This window comes from Astatotilapia calliptera, chromosome 3 (genome assembly GCF_900246225.1).
Source record: "Astatotilapia calliptera chromosome 3, fAstCal1.2, whole genome shotgun sequence".
Classification (NCBI taxonomy): domain Eukaryota; kingdom Metazoa; phylum Chordata; class Actinopteri; order Cichliformes; family Cichlidae; genus Astatotilapia; species Astatotilapia calliptera.
The window spans coordinates 30124922-30133301 of record NC_039304.1 but is presented as its reverse complement, the minus strand read 5'-3'; the positions used below and the strand labels follow the sequence as shown (position 1 = coordinate 30133301).

The 8380-nt window shown below is 38.2% G+C and overlaps 1 long non-coding RNA gene across 3 annotated transcripts; it reads left to right on the top strand.

Annotated features, from left to right (window-relative positions):
- The first annotated feature begins 4581 nt into the window (after positions 1-4581).
- LOC113019211 (uncharacterized) lies at positions 4582-5935 on the top strand. Of its 3 annotated transcripts, none has more exons than XR_003271983.1 (6): positions 4582-4657; positions 4737-4853; positions 5012-5080; positions 5240-5290; positions 5375-5451; positions 5554-5935. It is a non-coding gene; the product is annotated as an uncharacterized LOC113019211 (long non-coding RNA). The 3 variants fall into 3 exon arrangements; XR_003271982.1 differs by having other exon boundaries at positions 4740-4853; positions 5388-5451; positions 5554-5934; XR_003271981.1 differs by having other exon boundaries at positions 5388-5451; positions 5554-5933.
- Positions 5936-8380: the final 2445 nt, after the last annotated feature.

The window sequence follows — 8380 nt, the reverse complement described above, 5'->3', positions numbered from 1 at the left end:
GGTGACGATGTTTCTGTTATCTAAATGTGAAACCAGGCAGATCCCTCTGAACCCATCGTGTGTTTCCTTCAACAGTGAACTTCATTAGTTTACATTCAGTGTGACTTCTTCAGGCCAAAGAATGGACAAACATTTGAAATGTGCTTATTTAGAGATCTACAACCTGAATTACCTGACTAACCTCAATATTGTAGCTCTCTTACTATGTCAGAAAAAATTAAAATGATCTTAAACTATATTAAAAAAATAAATTTAATTAGGATTAGCATTCAACTTTATTGTCACTACACATCTATAAATACAGGTTAAGGAAATACAGTTTGCATCTGTTTAGAGTGCAAGAGTAGTAAGTGCTTAAAAATAGGAGCAATTATATACAGATAAGGGTAGTATAAATAAATGGTGGGATAGTTATGAACAGATTATATACAGAGAGAGCAAATATACAGATGACCTACAGACATATGTACAGATATACAGATGATCTATATAGTATACAGATGTTCTGTATTGCTATACAGACGGGCAGAAATACAGATGTACTATGAACAAATATAAAGTTTTGCTAAATATATACAGATGTGCTACATATGGTAAACAGATCTACAAAGTGCTATGAATATATTCACAGTGGAAGCGTAGCGCTCTGAACAGACTATAATAGTGAACAGTGTACGCACTATACCAGAGACTATACTGGTTCAGTGTCCTAAACTATAGCAGTAACCAATGTAAGCATATTCTGAATGTTGAGAATGAATGACAGTCATGATCATGGTCATTAGGAGGGATAAGTGGGTGTGGATGGAAAGGTTCAGCAGGGGACTGAGTTCAGTAAGCTGACAGCTGTGGGGAAGAAGCTGTTCATAAACCTGCTGGTTTTAGTCTGTAGGGTCCTGTAGCGTCAGCTGAAGGGGAGGAGCTGGAAGAGTTTATTGGCAGGATGAGAGGAGTCCCTGAGAATGATGCGTGCTCAACAAAGACATCTCTTCTTGGAAGTTGGAATTTAAATAAAATGAAAGCATATTTTAAAATGTTTTTCAATGGCTTTGTGTTTTCTTTTCGTCTTTTTGATAACAGAATATAGACCCTGGGCCACACTGACAGCAGGAACAACAATCATACCAGTAGGGGCAGTGTGACACTGACCTGCTCTCTGCAGAGCTCTGATGGATGGAAATATGAGTGGTTCAGACGAACCCAAACAACCTCTGAAGTTCAAATCAGAGATCAACAAAACAGAGATATCAGAGTATCTCAAGGAGGAATCTACAGCTGCAGAGGAACAAGAGGAAACCCAGTTTACTACACTGATATAAGTGATCATGTCACCATTGAGAAAAAGTGAGTTCAGTAATTTAGTTTGAAATATACATTCACTCATGATTATCAGACATACAATGTTAAGTTTTCTGTGTTGATTTCATGTTTATATTTGTATCTCAACTGTTAATATGTGTAAACAGTTTCCAATAAAGTTGTTGTAAAACAACCCCAACTGGCCTCAGATATTCAGAGGTGAGACGATCACTCTGACATGTGAGGTGCAGGAAGGAGGTGAAACCACTGAGTGGTGGTATGAATGGAGAGCACCCAGCACACCCACACAGTGGACACACAATAATGATGTGACATTCAGAGTTTCTGAGTCCAGCAGTGGAGACTACATGTGTAAGAGTCGACGCAGAGATGACTCATATTCTTCAACAGAGTGGAGTGAAGCCTTCACATTGTCAGCATCAAGTAAGTCATGTTTGTTGTTGTGAAGTAGTCAGACTCGAATGTCAAGGAAGGTGGTAGGGAAGCAGACTATGCAGACATTTTAGGTTTCCAAGGTGAGCAATTTATTTACAGTGAACTTAATTTTAATGTAACTTAACAAAACTTACCCCAAATCAATTCATTTAACAAAACATGACATGGCTCTGGTGCCATAGCTCTGGTGCCATGGCTCTGGTGCCATGGCTCTGGTGCCATGGCTCTGGTGCCATGGCTCTGGTGCCATGGCTCTGGTGCCATGGCTCTGGTGCCATGGCTCTGGTGCCATGGCTCTGGTGCCATGGCTTGGTGCCATGGCTCTGGTGCCATGGCTCACCTCTCCTCTCTCCTGCATCTGGTAGAGACTGGCTTTAAATAGGGCCATCAATTTCCCTCCAATTGCCCAGCCAGTACCACTCACTCAACTGAGGGATCTAAAACTCTACACAGATTATCTAAAAACACAAAACCTCTACACACTTCTAATATGCACATTTACACAACTAAATGGCAGTATTAACAACAAGGAAAAACATTCAAACAAATCCCTTTAAAATTAAACACAAACAAAAGGAAGCATCTCTCTGGAAAAAGAAACCCTCCACTTGGGTTTTGACCTGATGATGTCATGTGTGACATGATCAGGACTTTAAAATGAGGAAATGCCAGGCGGCCGTTCCCCACACCTGACCACTCATGATTAGTGATGGGCAGATGAAGCCCCATGAAGCACTGAAGCTTTTCATCCAATTGGTTTCACCCCAACGCGAAGCTTCATGAAGCTTCATTTGCTCTAGCAGGACACCTACTGGACGTAAAAATAATAGCTGGCATGAATTTGAAGAGTGTGGCATTTTGCACACAGCCTGTAAATGTCAACAACAAAAGGAGTGTGTAAAACACCTATAGTGTAGTGGATGGCATATACTGTGTATATTATGCTGGCAGTATGGAAAATGATTATTTGCGGCAAAGTTCGAACCGCTTCATGAACCAGTCACGTGGTACAGCCGGGCAGCGAGGCTTCGGACGTCCATCATTTTCAGCTCCTCCCATAAATGAAGCAAGCCTCGATACGCGCTTCGCGGAACGCCCCCTCCATTACTCGACACACGCTCCGAAGCCTCGATACAGAACGTCCCATCACTACTCAATGATGACTGAAAAGACAAACAAAGTGAAGTCATGAACAAATGACTTAATCTGTAACATAATAAAGTCATAAAGAAAGAGAACTTGAGTATTGTCTTAATGTTGGCAGAATGTTTTTGATTTGGCCGGCAACCAAAACGCTTACACAAACAAAACCCGGGGGAAGTGAGATGAAGTAATGTTACTTGACAAATAGCAAATTCATAGCAAATACAATAGAAAACAGAATAATGTGTACAATGTGCAAAAAAAAGGGTAACAACACATATGGGACAAATGGAGAGAATTAAACTGCTTCTCCACTTTGTCACAGTTGTAGTGATCTTCCATTTGACCAAATGTCATCATGGTCAGCACATGATGAATTCAATGTCTACAAAGCATGTTACATTGTTAGTCAGACAAAGAGCTGCAGCTGATAGTAGCCTCATTGTAGACAGTTGTCACCACTTTGTTGTCATGAACTTTCAGCTGGTATAGAGACGCCAATGCTGACCTCCTGCTCCATCACCTGAGGACAATAATGACAGAAATACAAAAAACAGAAAAAAACTGACAAGGTGGAAAAAATATTATTACAAACAAACACTGAGGTGATGTCTGTGGAAATACAAAGTAGACAGAATGTGTGGGGTAAAGATGTAGCATATTAACCATATTACATTATCCTTTTTATAATAGATAGTAAGATTTATATATATTTTTTAATTACTGGTTGTCTTTGTGATTAATGGAGTTATAAGAAGTAATGCAATATTTTCCTTGTTCAGTTGCATTACTGTTGAAGATTTTTCTTCTTTCTCTTTTTGTCAGGAAATTGATGCTTTCAAAGACTTCATTTAAGAACAGTGGTAGATAAATCATTGCATTTTGTTGTATTGATGGAACGAACAGTGATGTGTGACTTTTTGATATTAGTGTGTATTTTTGCAACAGGAAGTTTATAGATACAGAGAAATATATTGATGCGTTTCTTCTGGTCTGTAGGAAGAAGACTATCCGCTAATCAAAGCAAACTTGCCATGAACAAATAATCTAAACAAATGAAAATGCTTTATGAAAGTCTGAAATTAAAAATCTCATAAATAAAGTGTTTCTATTTCAAATTTCTCTGTGCAGCTACTAGTTAGACTACTACTAGTCTGGGAATTATAAACTTCAATTGGGAAGAAGTTCTGTGTCTTCTGTTGTGGTACTCTTTTATAAATCCAGAGAAGAATCATAATGAAACAGAAAAAAATAAACACTAAAAGAATAAAATGCATTATCGGCCTCTGTAAGAGCACTCATACCATTTCAGTTTGCTCTTATTCCTTCCTATGTGTTGCTGGAAACTGGAGAGCAAGTTTATTCCCAACAACATACAGACACATGCAGATTACATCAGACTGGTGTGATCCCAGCCTGTGTGTGGGGTATATATTCATATTTTCTTTCTGTCTTTGTTTAGACTCAACAGCAGATCAACCAAAGGCCCAAATAACTTCTGATATGAGAGACATCCCAGTAGGGGGGCAGTGTGACCCCTGACCTGCTCTGTGAACTCATCATCATCATCATCTGGATGGAAATACTACTGGTACAGAGATGAGAACTCCTCTGAACCTCTGACCACACAAGATGCAGTTTTCCACTCAAATGGACAAATCAGTGTCTCACAGGAAAGGACTCTACAGGTGCAGAGGAGGAAGAGGAAACCCAGTTTACTACACAGAGGACAGCCAGTCAGTCAGCATTGATACAAAGGGTGAGTTTATAATATATTATTTAACTTTTTTTAACTTATAACTTAGGTTCAGTTTAAAACGTATGTTTCTTATCCACAGTAGATGTCCCGAGTCCTGAAATCTCTTCATTTCCTATTCTGATAAGCATTGGAACAATTTCTGGAATTACATTTATTTTCATCCTGCTCTTGTTGTATTGCTGTAAAAAGTTCAAAGGTGAGATTTTCATATTTTTCTTCTAATATTACATATTTTATATCTTAAATGATTAAATACACAGATGCAGCATTGAGTCATAAAATGCAAACTGTTCACAAGAATGTATAATCCACAACAACATAAAACAAACATCTAATTTTACATTTTTAATGAAGGTGCTGCTAATGAGCAGACGCTGAGTCAGGATGAAGATCAGCAGCAAGTGTACTCCTCTCTTCTTCATGGTTAGTTTTTCATGCAGTTTCAAATATTCTGATGCGATTTGCAACAAGACTGTACTTGTTACATCTGCTGCAGCTTTTAATATAAATGTTATTTGTAAGAATATTTGTGTTTAATTTAGTATCACAGACACGAGGTGACTGATTTTCTCTGACCTGCAGGTGATCGTTGTGTCTATGAGACAGTCAGAAGATGTGAAAACACTGAAAATGGTAAAGTTTACACTTTCATTAATACAGAGCTTGTGGAAGCTGGATGATGATACAGTAACTGTGTTTAACATGAAAGTCAATCAGATTCTTATTTCAGGTCCAGCAGAAGGTGATTACAACAATGTCACATCTGGGATTCAGCTCAGTCATTAACAAGACAAGTGAGTGCACAAAATGTGAGGTGATGACCATGAGAAAATACCTTGATAATTATCATCATTAATAATTACACTTGAAATGCTTTCATTTGATCACCTGAACAGGGCAACGTGGTGACCCAGAGGAGAGCTCTGACTACAATAATGTCAATCCAAATTCAGCCACAGCTCTTAACAGCAGCTCTTCAGCTGTTTTGTAATTGTCGATTGAGCCAGCACCGAAAATGTATTTAATGGTAAAGAAAGAAGACTCCACAAGAACCACCTGCAGACCACCCTGTGTGATGCTGCACTTGCCAAAAGACAAACTCTTGCAGTACTCCATCCATGTCAGATAAAGTGACACTGCCAGAGACTTCCCATTCAGGCAAACACCAGACCTCTTATATCCATCAGATCACTTGAAATAACTGTACATACTTCTTTCTCCCATCATTTCTTTTAAATGTCTTATACTGTAAATATTCTAATTTTATTGTGAACGTTCATTTTAATCAGCTTTCTTATTATTTAAATATGTTTCATTATAAGTCAAAATTAGTTTTGTTTTTTTTTTAACCACTTTTTTAACCCTTTAAGACCTACCATAGAACCAAGTCTGCCAGAGCTTATATTATATTTTACATGCTGTAGTACCATTTTGGGAACATTTCAAGTTGCTATACATCAATACAACTGTTATTGCCCATATTTTAATAATATGTATGCATTAAGTCCATAGTAACTACATTAATTGCAAAATGTGCAATAAACTACAAAAAAACCTGAAAATTGTTTTTGGTTTTTTACATATATTTCTGCTTGGAGAAATTTAAGAGGTTTATCCCTCAAAACTTAAAATACAAAAAAGTTGCAAAAAAGAGTTTACAACAACAGGTATTTTATTTTGAGTGTCTTCATAGTTTTATTTTTGAAATACACCAATTTTTATATACTGCAGGAAAAACGAAAAACAATCCTATGATGCAAATTTTCAAAGAAAACAGCATGTGCATTAAAATAAACTATTTTCAGCAGTGCAATTTGAGTTCTAAGCATCCCAGAAACTATTCAGAAAAGCATAAAGTCAAACATGACTTATAAAAACACAAGTATAGGCTTTGAAGGCCTACAAGTAAAAAACTACATTTTCTGCGAAAATGATGTCACTTCCGGTTTCGGGCAGGTAATAGCGGACACGCCATCGTTCGCGCTGAATGTGGGAAGTGTTACGAACAGCTGATCGGATCGGCAAAGCGTGTTTCTGGAATATTATGTTTTTGTTCCTGCAAGGGCTTTTTATGCAGTTTTTGCAAAGCTATATGTGGAAGGAAACCGTGACCGAGGAAAAGCTGATGGCATGAGATGTAAGTACAACTCTTCCGGTTTCATATGCAAAAAAATGTATTGCGCTAGCTTATGTGGTTCCGGTTCTACAGGGATTTAAAAATAGTTACGCAAAACCAAGCGTGCCAGCTCCGACAGGCTTTAAAGGGTTAAAGAAAGAGAACAATCCATTTACTGTTTCTGTCATATGATGACTGTGTGGCAGACAGAGCAGGACCTTAAATTCAGAACATGGTAATAAACTTTAAAAAAAAATCTTGATTTTATTCTCTGTGACTCACAGAACAAATTTAAATAGATAAGACAGAAGACACACAACCAAAGAGGGTCGAATGCGGCAAGAAACAAGGCGAGACTCAAACAATAAATGCATAAAAGGTAAAGTAGGAAGAGGAAACAGGTGGAAGAACAGCTGGGACTAACTGGGGAAATGATGGGGAAAGTAAAGCTGACCACTAACATATAAGAAAAAGGTTACCAAAAGAAAACAGGGAGTAACGAACACCTACCACAGAGACAAAGACTTAAAAGTGGAGTACGAGGATTTAACATCTATATGTTTATCTATATGCTGTTCTCCAAATAATTAATCATGCTTAATTCTAATTGAAGTATGACCCTAATTAATAGGATGAACAAGAAAAATTGTTTTAATGTCTGGATTTTGCCTGCACTGGCATCATTCACCTCCAACCTCAACATATTAGTCTCTGTGTGTGAGACTGGCTGGAGGAATGTGGTGAAGATAAGAGTGTGGAAGTCTGTGGCCTGTCATCATGTGTGAGTTAGGGCTGCTCAATTAATCGAATTTTAATCACGATTACGATCTGGGCTTTCAACGATCATTAAAAGTGACTGAGCCGATTATTAGCCCCTCCCTCGTGCTTTACTCTCGCGCTGCTCCGTGTGGCAAATCGAGCGCACCTCTCTGCGTTTCGAACACGCGTCACAACAATTAAGAGGACTCGAGGGAAACTCGGAAAGCTAAGCAGAAGTTATTTGGAGAGGAGAGTCACTGCTGTTGGTTGAAAAGAGGGGTAAAAAAAAAAAACTTCAGTGGTGTGGAAACATTATGGGTTCGCGGAGTCAGACGTGGATCAAGTAGACATACTGTGTAAACTTTGCTACGGTGTCGTAGCTGCACCACAGAGCAACAGTGCAAAGTTCACTAAACATAGATTTTTCATTTATTTCTTATATTGCAAACATTTGCACTGTTATCAGTATTTGCACACTGTTTTATATTATTTTTTAAAAGTCATTATTCAATACATTGTTATTGTTAACCCTTTAAAGCCGGTCAGAGTGGGCATGCTCCGTTTTGCATAACTATTTTTAAATCCCTGTAGAACCAGAACCGTGTAAGCTAGCGCAATCATTTTTTTTTGCATATGAAACCAGAGGAGTTGTACTCACATCTCATGCCATCAGCTTGTCCTAGGTCATGGTTTCCTTCCACATAAAGCTTTGCAAAAATTGCATAAAAAGCACTTGCAGGAACAAAAACATAATATTCTAGAAACACGCTTTGCCGATCCGATCAGCTGTTCGTAACACTTCCCACATTGAAACAGACGGCAGCGCAAACTATCGCATGTCCGCCATT